Source organism: Furipterus horrens, unplaced genomic scaffold (genome assembly GCF_987537825.1).
Source record: "Furipterus horrens unplaced genomic scaffold, mFurHor1.1.pri manual_scaffold_8, whole genome shotgun sequence".
Lineage (NCBI taxonomy): Eukaryota > Metazoa > Chordata > Mammalia > Chiroptera > Furipteridae > Furipterus > Furipterus horrens.
In genome coordinates, this window is record NW_028327178.1 from 5083018 (window position 1) to 5098276 (window position 15259).

The following is a 15259-nucleotide window of genomic DNA, read 5'->3' on the forward strand; positions in this document are numbered from 1 at the left end:
ACTTAATGTTAGTCTTCTGTCAATGAAAATGATCAATTCTTTGATTACTCTGGCATTGGTCTTACATCATAAATTCATTCTAATACCTTTTCTTAAGCTATGCAATTATTTGTCTTATTATTTGCCAGTCATTTTGATTCTACTTGAAATTTCAGGATCAGCTCTTGGCATCTGATTAATTAAAACCAGACATGCAGCTTTGGTTATTTTCAAGAGGAAAGGAACTCTCTGGTGTGCTAAAAATTTCCTTCCATTGTTTATACTTACTTTTAAAAACGGAATTCTGGCAGCAAGTAATACCACGATCTGTAAGTAATAACCTGTTGGGATGGCTGGCGGGGGGGCGGGGGGGGGGGCGGGTGCCAATTGATGACAATTGTAATCAATAGTGTAGGAGTCGGTAATGTTCCATGAATTATTTAGTTTCGTATTTCTCCCTTAGGAGAAAAAAACCCCGTGGCTGAGCGCACACCCGTTCTCATTACGGCCCGTCACTCATGTCTAACCGCGCGTTAGTGGGTGGTTATTTAGGGAAAGGCTTTACGCGGAGGAAAAAGCACCGACTCCGGGGTCTCCGGTGAAACAGCGCAGCTCGGAACGAGCACGGCCCCGGGGACAGGCCAAGCCCCGCGACGCCTCGGCGAAGTTGGTTATCTATCTCCGAGCCACGCTGAGCAACATTTCTTAAATAAGGGGGCAGATCCGCAAAGATCCTCTTGCGTGGGCAGAACCCGCGGGACGGCGTCACCCCGCAGCGTGCCGGCCCGTGGATGGCGAAAGCCCCGCGGAAGGTTATGAGTCACGAGGCGCGAGCAGGTCGGAGGTGGCTGCACTTCCAGCCTCGTTCCCTCCCGGCTCTCCAGCCGCTGGGGCGTTCTGAGCCCCAAAGGAGACATGAACCCCAGGCAATGAAGACAACTCCTGATCTCACGCATACGTGGGGTATGACGAACCCGAACTTGTCAAAACACGTGTGATGGTGGTGCCCAGGCCCTGGGCGGCGGGCGAGTCCGGGACGTGGTGTCGAAGGGCCCGTACAAACCCTTAAACTAGTGGATCAGTGAGTCCTAGTGACTTAATGCACAGCCTGGTGGTTGTAAACAGTAATGACATCTTGGCCTTGCCCAGTCCACCTCTCGGGCCTGCCTGGTAACAGCACGTTTATTCTCTAAGCAAACTGTTTCCCCTAAAAACTAATCTCTGCTAGCGTACACAGATTGGTAGTTAAAAGTCAGGATATTTTTATTCTTCTGTGTATTACATCCTCCCGATTCTGCGTCACTTGTAAAGGGAATGCAGTTGCATGTGTTAACCCTCTTAGTTGATATGGCAATTTGATATTTTTATATTAAATTAGTGGTGATCATTAGTATTATTGATATTTACTTGTTATTCTCTATGCTACACTTTCTTGTGTAATATGTTTCCTTTCATTTCAGCCTTTCGTTCAGTTGTTAGAATTCTCCCTGTTCTTCTTGATCCCTCCAGTGATCTTGGAAACACAAAGATATTAAATCAACAGTATGGTTATTAAAGATTAGAGAGTCTTATTTTGATATTCAAATATATTTCTAATTTCATTTTTTTAGATCAAGTGGGTAATTTATGAGAAAATACGAAGAATCAAAAATAGAATAAAATAGGTCAAGCTTACAGAGCTAAAAATCATAGAAGGTATTTAAGAGGTATTCTAGTTTGAGCTATAATTTTGGAAATTGGTTTTGTTAACATGAAGGGAAAGTTCTACCCAACTTTTCATTTGAGTTAATTTCCATGATATTGAGTCTTCCAGAGGATAGAAAAGGGTAGAAATTTGCTCAGTCTGATATGTGATGCAGGCAAATCCCTGATCCCCAAACTGAACCAAAAACAAAAGGAATAATAAAATACAGTCCGCACTTCATTGTAAAGAAAGATGTAAAGTCACTCCTGCACTTAAAGAGTTACGGAGTGACAAAGTTTATCCCATTCATCATTTTCTCCTCACCTGGAGTGACATTAGCCCTCCTACCTAACGCCTTCAAGTGCTTTGTCCAGTTGCTGGGCCACCTGCTCAGGGAGTGATTCCTTCCCGAGGGTTTCTGATCCATCCACGTGCTTGCTCTCCTATCACCTTGTTTCTCCTCGGAATGGTAAGTGGGGAACGTACCATCATTTACTATATTTTACATGATATGCATGTATATTTATTTTGCTGAAAATAGAAACAAGCGGAGGATAAAGAAACATTTCTATAAGCATCTGAATCACAACTCCTGGCATTTGTCTTGTAGATAGCACAGGGGCTTTAGTCACACATGCTGCAAAGGAAAATGTGTAAGTTTAAAAAATCACAGAAAACAAAAAGAGGAGAGAGACTAAGAGTTCGTGATAAGTCCCCTACAGACATGGGTCGTAGGTGTGCACAACGGTGCCCGAAACTGCATAAATGTTCAAGCGCATAAGGGAATATTATGCAGGAGTGGAAGGAAGATCATTTTCTTCTCCCATGCGTCGCTCATGGAGCATTAACCACGACTGAGGCCGTCGTATCTTTGTGCCCAACTTTTATTAGAAGGTTGTCCCACCGTTCTCTAGCACCGGTGGTGAGGGAGCTGGAACCTGTGGAAATGGCAGGAAAGAAGGCCCATTCCCTTCATGTCTGAATGTCCTTACGGCTGAGACCCACAAAAAACATGACCCTTTCTCTTAGTCTCGGCCTTAAGTACTTCTTCCCATGTGCTATGATGATGTGTCGTTTTTAAAAATTAGCTTTATGAGCAATTTTAGATTTAGAGAAAAATTGAACAGGAGGCAGCATCTCCAGGTACCCACTCTCCACCGTCACCCCTGTGAAGTTTCCACTGATTGTGAACATCTTCGGGTGATGTAGCTCATCTCTGACAGTTAAGCCAATATCGATACATTATCATGGCCACACTTGACATTAATGTTCACTCCTACTGTTGTGCATTCTGTGAGTTTTGACACAGGTGTAATGACATGTACCCACTATCACTGTATCATGCAGAGTAGCTCCACTGCCCTAAAAATCCCCCACCATCCACCTGCCCATTTCTCCATCTCTCTCCCTGAACCCTTGACAACCACTGGTTTTCTTTTTCTACTGTCTCCATAGTTTTGCCTTTTCCAGAATGTCATATAGTTGGAATTACTCAGTACGAGCCTTTTTAGATTGGCTTCTTCCCTTAGCAATGTGCATTTAGGGTTCCTCCCCCCCCCTTTTTTTTTTAATGGCTTGATAACTTGTTTCCTTTCACTGCTGAATAATGCCCCCTTGTGTGGATGGACCACAGCTTGTCTACCCATTCACCCATTGACGTTGCTTTTAAACTTTGGCAATTATGAATAAGGTTGCTGGAAACTTTCAGTGCGGTTTTTTTGCCGACATAAGTTTTCAATCAATTTTGGAAAACATCAAGAAGCATGGGCTGGATCACATAGTAAGGGTATTTTTAGTTAGTTCTGTAAGAAATGGCCAAACTTTCTCCCAAAGTGGCTGCACCACGTTGCTTTCCCCCCTGCAGTGAGTGAGAGTTTCTGCGCCCCATGTCCTCCCCAGCGTTTGATGGTGTCCCTGCTTTGGGTTTTAGCCATTCTGATAGGTGCAGAGGGGCACTTCGGTGTTGCTGTAATTAACAATTTCCTAATGACATGTGATACGGGGCGTCTTTTCATGGGCTTATTATCTGCCACCTGTACGTCTTCTTTGGTGCGGTGTCCAGAGTTTGTCCATTTTAAAATTGGGTTGTTTTCTTATTGTTGAGTTTTAAAAATTCTTTGTGTATTTTGGCTACCAGTCCGGCATTATGTATGTGTTCTGCAAGTATTTCCTCCCAGTCTATGGTTTGTCATTTTATTTCTTAACAGCATCTTTTGTAAAGTTGAACCACATTGTTGTTGTTGTTTTTTAATTATTAAGACAATGTCTAGGCAATTTTAGGTTCACAGAAAAATGAGATGAAGGTACAGGGATCTCCTAAATATTCCTGGAACTGTGCACTTTTACGTAACATTATTGATAGGGGAATGTGGTCTAGACTCAAGGCCGTATTTTATAGGAACGGGACGAGGTCCGCCAAGTTGCCAGGTGCCAGTCTACGGAAGCGTGAGCCCACACCGAGGGCCGAGCACGTCTGTCTGTTGTCCCTCGTTCTGGTTTTCCCTTGTCAGCAAAGTGGACTAATGAGGGTATTGCTCCAAAACTGGCTCCAAGCCCACTTTGTTAGAAATTATTGCCTGCAATTTTCCTGTTTCCTTTTCCTTTTTCTTTCTAAATCAATTCTGAGTGAACTTTTTGATATTCATTAACTCTTGGTGTAGCTGGAAGCAGGAGAAAACCTATTGGAAAAGACCCATTAATTTGCTTACTCTCTTTCCATCAGCAGAAAATGCCGCGTTGTGAGGCAGACTTGAAAACTCACACTAAATTAAGCAAGGACACTTACTGAGGCGTAGCGATGTAATTGTACCTCTATCTTGTCAAAGAAACCAAAGATTAAACCGTCTAAATCTCGAAGTATGGAAAACATGCAAAATAGAGCCGGCAACAGAAGCTAGTCCCTTCCAGCTGAATGCATTTTATTTGCAAAGTGTATAAAATGTTTTCACATTCTGAAATCATTTTCAGATATTCAACAGTTTCTTGAAATGGTTAGCAGTTCCTTTAAAGAGGTAATCACCGGCCCCTGAGCTATGTGACATAAAATATACACAAGGAACATCTTCAAAGGGCAGAATACAAATAGAGCTTCTGTCCCACACCTCATCACACGGTCGCTTTTTCCTGATACATGTTCTGCTGGGGAAAGGCTGAGGAAGGCTCACAGTTCTAGTCCATTCCATTAGAGATTCCGGATGGCCCACTCCAGTCTCCGAACTTCTGAAATGAGTAATGCATGTAAGAGCAATTACAGATGTAAATACTCATATATATTCCTACCATTTCACTTTAGTTACCACGTGCGGAGCATTCTGTTTAAAATGAGCGTGAGCTACAGTCTTTGGATGCATGTAGATAACTATTTTTTAACAGGCAGGCAGCAAAAGTTTCCTGAGGTTTGCAGGAAAAATGCTTCTACGTGAACGGAAAAGTCTGTCGCGTGGCGTTGTCATTAAATGGTATCTCTGTGTGTTTCCACATCTGTAGCTGCCTTTTATAATTGCATGATCTCCCCAAACGTTCGAACCTCTAGTGAAGACCTGTTTCTGTCTGTCATGTGGATACTGTCCCAGCTAAGGCTCCAGACACTCATCATGGCTGTTACGAAATTGCCGTTTGGACTAAGAGGTGTCTCAGCCCCCGTGTGGGTCTGCAAAAACTGCCATAAGAAAGCAACACAGAGTGGAGGGGTTTCAACAGCAGACATTTCTTCCCTCCCGGTTCCGGAGGCTGAAGTCTGAAATCAAGATGTCAGCCGCGAGGGCAGGATCTGTCAGGCCTCTCTCCCCTGTGTCTGCGCCTCTCCTTTCTGTCTGTAGCTTCCTTCAAATCTTCCTCTGCTTACAAGGACCCCGGTCACATTGGGTCGGAGCCCGCCTTAGTGACCTCGGCGTAACCTAATGACCTCAGCGAAGACCCTGTCTCCAGACAACTGTCACATTCTGAGATTATGGGGATTAGGAGGTCAGCCTATGAATTTCCGGCTAGGCTATGGCCGCAGGGGACTTGGGCATGATCTCTGAGTCGGACAGGACACCTTTGACACCACGACGGAATTACTTTTCTTCCTGGTGAAGCACAACACTACTAGATTACCTGTTGCTCTTGAGCATGGTTGGTATCTTCTTCACGCACTTTCTTAAAAGACCATTGCATGTGAGCTCTGAGACTGAACACAGCCTGCACATCGCTGTTTGAAACTCCTTTGGTCAGGAATCAACCTGCTTGTCTTTGGTCTGTTTGTCTTTAATGAGAGATGCTTTGTGCTTATGTCTCCAGTAACCCAAAAGGAAGCACTAGTGGGGTTTTGCAATGGGACCCCGGTTTCTGCTCATGGAAAGGAATATAATATGGATCAACTAGCCACATAAATACAGCTAAAGGAAGCGGGATGCCCTTATTTGTCGTCAGCCATGGTATGGGATCCTGGCAGCCTCGTTTACTTACCATTGTTCCTAGTAATAGTGACGCACTCCATGCAATACCTTGGGTATCTTTCAGTCCCTGCCATCATCATCCTTTCTGGTCCTTGAATCTATTCCTTTGTCTGTCTGTCTGTTTTCCCAGTTTTATTATGGTATAACTGACAGAAGTGTAAGGTGGTGAACATGTACAATGTGATGATTTGAGCTACATAAACACTGTGCCAGGGTCCCCAATCAAGTTCATGAACACATCTATCACCTCCCACACTTACCTTTTCAATTTTGGTGACGATACGTCTACTCTCTCAGCCGGTTTTAATTACACGGTATGGTGTTATTAAGTATTGGCTCCATGTTATACGTTAGGTCCTCAGACCTTATTCTTCATTCTATAAGCAAAAGTTTGTACCCTTTTACCAACCCCCCCCCCACACCCAGTTTCTGGTAACCGCTTGTCTGCTCTCTATTTCCGTGAGTTTGGCTTTTTAATATTTTTGTGATTACACGTATTAGTGATATCACTTATATGGTATTATAACCTATGAAATAGATAGTAATGGCTTCATTTTACAAGTGAAGACACTGAACCTCAGTGAAGGTCGTTGGCTAATCCTGTTCCACACAAAGTTGGGACTTGAGCTGCATGTGTCTGACTCCAGAGGCTGTGCTCTGCTTAACACAGCCCCTCGTCTCCCAGAGCCCTCTGTTTTGTTGGAGGGGCAGAAGATACGGGTTTGAGTTACGGTTGCCTAACTGTGTTGTGTTAAAGCCATAAATCCTTGTACGAGTGCCAATCCTGTAACCCACAATGACATATAAAGCTTCCAGACAATTTTCCCAATTGGCGTCTGTCTTTGGACTTTGCTTGTGATGTTTATTGAGATGTGAAGAATTTTTATTTTTGAATTCATATATTAATTTTTTTTCCCATTGTTTCTGGTATGGTGGTGTTGCAATGTGTATTGACTTCCATGCAGAGAGAGTGGCTTTTCTGAACATGCATGATGTTGTAATATTTAAAACTTAAAATCAAGTTGAAGTCAATATAAATATGATATATAAGTGAGTACAGTTTGCAGAAAATGCAAAAACCCACAAAGAGAATTCCCTTCTAAGATTAGAATGGTGTGGCAAAAACAGTGTGGGAGTGAACTGTCCTTGAAATACTTCGGAGAAAAAAAAAAGTGAAAATAACCACTATACCTTTGAGGTCCTGTGAAGTTAGCTAACAGCAGACTATGTTAAAACTATAAATCACTCTAAAATTCAAAGTGTTGTAACTCAGAATGGCAGACGACGGTGGGATGGTGAGATGGATTCTGCCAGTGGGTCTCCACGTGCTGATTATGCATTTCCTGCAGATGGAGCAAAAATAAAAAGGGAGGAAAATTGCACTCTTTCCGCGGCATCTTTCTGCATCAATCAAATCTATCATACGATTGGGTGCAGTGAGAGACCATGTGCACAAGAGCAAAGGAGTATCTGCTCTACATCTCTCACCTGAATTTCCCTTGGAGGGAGAAGCTGCTGCCTGGCTTCACAGTAACACAGTCAATGACACACCTCAGTCTCCCCCTTCGGATCATCTTCAGGAATCGAATCCACTTTCAGGAGATGAGAATGCCTCAATTTTATGAATACAAAAAAAAAAATGTATATTACACAAATTAGAGAGAAAACGTTTGAAAAATAAATAGTATCGTAATACTTGAAATACACAAGTGACTTTCCTAAGACCATGGAAGACTACTTTGAGTTGGAAGTTTATTTATATATGGAACTTACTCTTTTATTTTTTTAAACACTTGCTGAGCTCTTTGTGGGTCCCAACAAGTCAGCCAAGCGTACAGAATGCAAAAATGTAATAATTCAGAGTTGCCACTTTGGCGCAGTTTATTCTGGTGTGTTTGTGAAAATCCTTGCATGTGTGTGTAAAAACCTCTGGCTCCATCAGGGTCCGTATTCTGGACAGTAGTGCAAACACGGATGGATCTCATACTTATTGATCTGTTCCTTTCTAAGTCTTAATTTGATATCTGTCAAAAAAGGTAACTCGATGATTGGTTTTGAGAGATACGCGAGGTGATCAAATTAAATTCCTCACCCCAATGCCAGGTACATAGTAAGCACTCAATAGATAACAGTATGAGATTTTTTTTTTTTAAGAAAAATTTTTTTTGTCAAAACATTTTTTATCTGCTCATATTTTTGTGTTTGTTTTTTTAGTATTTGAGGGGAGCAACAATATACTTACTTTCATATACAAAGATCCATTAATTTGTTCAGTACCCATTTAATGAGAAGCCACTTTGTGTAAGAAGACTTTATGTATGTTACGTTATTAATCAGCTCAGGACACCTAAGAAGTGAGTAACAATGGCTTCCTTTCACACGTGAAGACTCTGAGCCTCCGATTTCCCACAGAGTTGAGACTTGAATTCATTTGGTGCCTCTAACTCAGACGTCCCTGCTGTACTGGGCACAACACGCTGCCCTCCAGTCTCCTGTTTAACGGGCGCCCAAGGTAAGGGTTTGAATAGTATTATGTAATTATTCTTTTATACATCCCCCCGGACTGTAGTTGCCGAAGGGCGGGGACTTTCATGTGTAACTGTGTGGTCCCTAGTAGCTCCTCAGTAAATAGCGTCGGAACGAACCCCTGGGATGGAAGAAGCAGCGTTGGTGGTCGCCCAGTCTCCATGCAGTTGATGGAGAACCCTGCACCCCGTAGGGGAATAAGAGAAGGGAGGGAGGGTTATGAGTTCCTTACGGGGCCTGTTGGTTGGGGGACATTGAGCAGGGGTGGGGGGATAATGGGAAGGACTGCCATGAAGGCACGCGCAACGGGAGCCAGCAAGGCCGCCCAGTCTCACGGGGCCCCGAACACAGTGGGTGACGTTATGCTGCAGAAGACAGCGGTGGGGCCGAGGACAGAGAGGAGCGGACGACTCAGCGCCTTTTTCCTTGTCCCCCGGTGCTCGGGATCGGAGGTCTGTCTCCCTAGGTGGGCAGCGCTGGCTTCGCCTTCGGTCAGCACAGAGACGTGAGAAGATGCAGGTCTTCAAAGAGACCAGGAGAAGCAGGGGCGTCCTCCCCGCCGCGGGGCTCTCTGCGCAGGGGGAAGGGGTCCCGGGCGGTATCTGTGGTGCCGTGTCTGTGCGGGAGGACGGACCAGAGATCAGAGGCTGCGGAGGGCGCGGGGCGGTGCCGGCCCGGGGCTGCGTTCCCCGCGCGCACGGGCTCGGCGCGGGCGCTGGATGAACTCCCTGCTCCTCGCGCGCCCCTTTGGCGGGGGATCATGCTGGAGAGCGAGCGTTCCCCCGGGAAAACGCGGGCGGCACGGGGTGCTGCGGACCCCAGGAGGAGCCACGCCCGAGCACGAACGTTTGATCCCTTTAAATGCCTGTCGCTTAGGGCGAGTCGAAAGTCACCTGGCGGCTTAGTGGTTCCAGAATGGGACCCGTTACATTGGCTCCAGGGGTCTGCATGGCCCTTCTGTCTTAACGAAAAGAAAGCCCTCCCTTGACGGCGCGTGTTTTGGTCCAACTCGACTCTGCCTGTCACAGTTGGGGTTACGGAAACGGGGTGCTTGTTCACTGGTCACTGCGCCCTGTGGGCACCGCGGGTCCTGTGGAGCGAGCGCAGTGTTCTCCCAGGGCCTCTTTCTCTCCTCTGAACCCAACAGGCAACTTTTGTACCTACCTTAGCCCCCCTCCTTCTAGGGTTGCCTGATCTTTCTTTTACACTGTGTTTTCTCACTTCTTTGCGGCCACATCCTCCAGGTCTTTCACCCATGTGGCTACTCTTTTTCTTTCTTTCTTTTTTCTTTTTTTGGGGGGGAGAGAGGGGAAGGGACGGAGAGAAACCTGGATTGGTTGACCCAGCATAGAACTGGCGACCTTTCAGGCTGCAGGACAGCACCCAGCGCACCGAGCCGCGCTGTGGAGACCTCTTCCCAGTCCTCTCCGGGCTTCCTTTTCTGCTCAACACTGAAACGGCCTTATGCCTAGCAGTCCCCTTCGTCTCACTCCTCCTAGCTATCCGGGTTAATTCCATTTCCTTCCGGATGCTGCTATCTTCCAAATCCCTACTTAACACTCCTGATGTATCCCCTGAAGTGCCCAAAGACGTCGAATACAGCATTTTCTAATTTTAGCTCGTTTTTTTTTTTCCTTCAGTTTGATATTCTCGTTTCCTAACTCATGCTAATATTTTCACAGGTACACTGCACAGACCTCTGAGAATCGTTTTTAACCCGTTCCATTTCTTCCTGCACACACCCAGCTACTCCCTCTGTCTCCTGCTGGAGCTCAGCGAGGGGGACTCCTTCCGAGACATTGTTGACGCTACGGCTGGAACTGTCTTCCTTCTTATTAGCATCACCCAGCCTTAAAATCTTCCATGGCTCCCCTCTGCTTCGGGAGAAGACACCGCTCCTTACTGTGCCATTCAATGCCTGGTCACACACGTGGGGCTTGTGCTCCATGTCCTGGCCATACTGAACCCCTGTTCACGTCACTGCAGGTCACTGCGCTTCGGTCCCTTCGCCTCCCACCCAGCCCTGCAGGTTTGGAGCAGGAGTCTGTGGTAGACCCCGTGATGTTGTCCTTCATGCCATGCGGTTTGGGGACTCTACCTGGCTCTCGGAGGACCCTGATGGATCTACGCTATTGCAATTCACCCTGCAGGGCGTGCTCCCTTGACCCGTCATAAAATAAGTTTAGTCTGTGGTGACAGAACGTCTTAAAGAAGATGCAGAATAGAATGCTTTACACATCACTGGAAGCTGTGTTTCTTGAAAGCTTTGTTGAAACCCACTGGCAAGGAATGTGAATCTCCCCCTTCTTGCCAGCGAAGCTTCTCGGCTTCCTTAGACATTGCTCCTCTTGGACATGCCCCTCATGGTGAACCCGACATGCAAAGGAGGGCGGAGCGGGGCGAGTCCCGGAGAAACGAGACGGTGTTAGGGTTACAAAGCCATGACGCTTGCCATTCCTCTGAACCTGCGGTTCACATGGTGCATTTCATGTCCTTATTTTGTAAGTCAGAATAACTAATTTTTAAATGCTGTGTTATAGTCCACCATATGAATGTAACTGTGTGTGTGTGTTTGTATTCCTATCTGTATAGTTTTTTTTTTTTTGAAAGCTTGTCAATTAATTAAAAACAGGTAGTCATTATACAATAGAAAAAGCCTAAGCTCATCAAGGCTCTTAAGTCTTTCTGCAAATCAGAGTAAGTAACTCACATAATACCATAACTCATATACCTACAACAGTAAAAATATAATAAAGGTAGAATAAAGAAGTACCTTCAGGAATTTATATAAAAAATATGGAATGCTTCACGAATTTGCATGTCATCCTTGCGCAGGGGCCATGCTAATCTTCTCTGTATCGTTCCAATTTTAGTATATGTGCTGCCGAAGCGAGCACTCTATATGGTTTTTAACTTGACAGTGTGTCATCACTGCTAATGATAGGGTGTTGAATGTATATTTAATATTGATTTTTGCCTGTAATTCTCATTTTAAATGGGCATATGTTTTATTTAATTTTTTTTTTTTGTATAAAGTGACACAACCGCATAGGCATAAACAGGTAATTAATGGGTTGGACAGCCAGGCCTCTAAGGACTGTTAAAGGACGTGTTAGAAGTTATTAGACATGTGAAACATTCAGACGATTAAACTGCTTAAATGGCCAATTTTGCCCTTCAAATATAACCTCCAGAATATGAAAGAAATTCACTTAGAAAAAAGTTTATTTTTTGTTGCTTTTTTCCATTAGCATTTATCCCCCACGCCCTCTCCCATCCCCACCCACGCCTCCTGTCGCATCGCGGCACTGCTGCTGTGCCCGTGAGCTCTTCCTCTCCTTCCTTTCCTTCTGTCTTCTTTTCTTCTCTTTTTTCTCTTTTTCCTTCCTTCTTTCCTTCCTTCCCTCCTTCCTTCTCTCCTCCCTCCCTCCCTGCCTCCCTTCCTCCCTCCCTCCCTTCCTTCCTTCCTTCCTTCCTTCCTTCCCTCCTTCCTTCCTTCCTTCCTTCCCTCCTTCCTTCCTTCCTTCCCTCCCTTCCCTCCTTCCTTCCTTCCTTCCTTCCTTCCCTCCTTCCTTCCTTCCTTCCTTCCCTCCCTTCCCTCCTTCCTTCCTTCCTTCCCTCCTTCCTTCCTTCCTCCCTTCCCTCCTTCCTTCCTTCCTTCCTTCCTTCCTTCCCTCCTTCCTTCCTTCCTTCCTCCCTCCCTCCCTTCCTTCCTTCCTTCCTTCCTTCCTCCCTTCCCTCCTTCCTTCCTTCCTTCCTTCCCTCCTTCCTCCCTTCCCTCCTTCCTTCCTTCCTTCCTTCCTTCCTTCCTTCCTTCCTTCCTTCCTTCCTTCCCTCCTTCCTCCCTTCCTTCCTTCCTTCCTTCCTTCCTCCCTTCCCTCCTATTAAACCTGTGCCGACTTGTCCTCACTAGAAAGGTCCACCACAGACCCATTAATTACGTTGTCCGTTACGTGAGTGTTGTGATACCAGAGAGTTTGGCAGACTAAGGCTATGTGATGGGAGACTCTCCTCTACAGGCTTAGCATCAGGAAACAGTTCTGTGCGCCCGTCCCGAGGTAGTTTTGCACTAGCCTCCCACCCTGCGGGGGGCTTCCCACCTCTCAGACCACTACTCGGGGATTAGCTATGGCCGCAGGCCACACGCTACGGGAAATGGTTCTGTGTCAGGGGTTGAGTGTCCCAAGTTTTAGAAGCAAAGAGCTTTGTAGAATTTTCTTTATGTAGACCACTGCACACTTACAACTTTCTGTCTAAAATAACAAAAGGATACGTAAGAGTTGGGCATTTCATAAAGGGATATAAAGATTTGTGCATGAAAAAATAGTATTTTGTTTATGTAAATAGAACAATACTATAAAGGAGAAGGATATTACAGTTATTTTTTAACCCTGAGGATATTAATTAGTATTTGGAATATTTAGCATTTCTTTTGTGCATAATACTTCCGTATTTTCTCTGGGCTTTTTTTCCCCATAAATGTTTAACATACACATTTTAGAACCAGAAAATGTATATTCGTGATATAGCACAACACGATGGGTTTCAGTAGGAGAAAAGAAGAGAGGGCAAGGAAGGTCTGCATTTAGGGGCTTCTTTGGACACCGAAGCATGTCAGCAGGCCTTGGGTGTTTACAAGGGGGCCTTTGAGGTCTACATTAAGCTGCTGGGAAAGATTCATTTAATGGGATTTCAGGCATTTTCCTTTTTCCTAACACATGGGCATTCTTCCACCGGTGCTTTTGGTGACCGGCCACTTACAAGCGCTCTCCCTGGAAACCCAACAGGTAACGAACTACATGGTGAAGGCTGTTTTCGAAGTTTTGACCATTCAAGTTTCCCTGACCAGATATTTCCTTTCCCGAAGAAATACGATTTTTCTGACCTGCAGTGTTGGTCCTTTAAGGTTTTACAGCGGAAACGGATCTCGCTCTGAAATACAATTGTTGCAATGGCTGGCGGTCAGCTTAAGGAGAGCATCCCTGTTCAAAGTCAAATTAATTTAGATTGGGATATATTCTGTATCAAATCATAACCACCAGATTATTTATTATATATATATGTATATATATTCGATCTATATAACGTTATCTGGTAGGATATTTGTTAAACTTACAGATTTTTCTCTGTGTGTAATTGTTTCATTTTAAAAGCCCTTTTAATTTCACCTGATCATAAATATTTTGGATTAATTCCAAGTTAAAGAAGCCATTGGTGTATAAATAATATACAGATCTGATGTTCCTCCCTGAATAAATAATAATCTTCCTGTATCCCCATTTGACAAAGTGTCGCAAAGCCAAACTGACAGCAGATGTACGATTCAATATAATTTGCTTGGGGTAAAAAAATAAATTGGAAACTTAGTCATGAATTTTTAAAAATCTTTGCCCTTAAAGTTCCGTAGTAATAGGAAAGATAATCGTGTTATAGAAATCCCTGCTCCTGTATTAACGAACGAGCTGGGACCTGTCGTAGGTATGTATCAGTTACTCACGGACCGGTAACAGGTCTCAGGAGGCTCCTCTACTTCAGCGATGGCACCTGTTTGCAGGACGGGGCTTTTACCACTTGCCTGGGGCAGATGCCATCGTCAATTCATTTAAAACCCGCCTGTCAGCGCGCTGCGGCGTCTGTCGCTGGTCCACCTGCTGCTAAAAAGCACTTTCTTGCTGTTCCTTTGTCTCCCTCCTAGACCACAAACTCCTTCTCCAGGAACCTTCCGTTGTACTTCTCTAGGCTCTTCTTCCACCTCCCAAGGCCCTAACAGGACGGTTGAGACTCATTAAGATTCGTTTACCGAATGAATAAGGGAATTGAATCTTCCTGAAAACTTCCTTTTAGAGGCCGTTCATCTGCTCAGTTCTCCAGCGCTACGCCCGCCTGTTGTCTGTCCTCGTTTCCCCCAGGAAGTGGTAAGTAGCACCTTAAAGCAGAGACGTCTGTCTGTTGTCCCCAGACGTCTGGTCTCCGCTTTTCTTTATTTCACTCTGGCGGCCATTGCGGGGTGGGCTGATGAGGGCTCAGGGTGGGGACTGCCTTTGCCAGGCCCGTTCGCTTCTCCGTGTGGCCACGCTACTTAATTCTGCCTGGGAGGTGCTGGGCTTTGTGCGCGCTCAGGCCATGCCCGTCGGGCGTCTGTCACAGCGCGGAAAGCTGGGTCCTAACGACGAATAACTTACATAACCTGTGTCATTTTATCAATGAACACTGACACCAGGCTAGGGGGTGAGGAGCTGTTCGCACTATCTTTAAGCCTCAGAGGATCGTAAAGGTTGATACCCTTTTCTCCATTTTTCAGACACTAAAACTGACTCATAGATATTGGACAATTTGCCTCAGGTCACCGTCTAGTCTAAGCGTATCACAGGACGGCATGAGTTGACTATAAATGTGTGGATTTGGTTCTGGGTTCGCTCTTCTGTTTCATTGGTCTCTGTCTGTTTTTGTGCTACTGCCATATTGTTTGACTTATTGTAGCTTTATGTATGCTTTTAAATCATAAACTGTGATGCTTCTAGCTTTGTTATTCTTGAACAAGATTGCTTTGGCTTTTTAGAGTCTCTTGTGTTTCCATATGAATTTTAGGGCAGTTTTTTCTATTTCTGATATATACAAGACGCCATTGGATTTT

General features: G+C 45.0%; 1 non-coding gene across 1 annotated transcript; it reads right to left on the bottom strand.

Moving 5' to 3' along the window:
• Positions 1-11415: 11415 nt before the first annotated feature.
• Positions 11416-11522, bottom strand: LOC150002461 (U6 spliceosomal RNA). The gene has a single exon (XR_016512912.1). It is a non-coding gene; the product is annotated as a U6 spliceosomal RNA (small nuclear RNA).
• Between the last annotated feature and the right edge of the window lie 3737 nt (positions 11523-15259).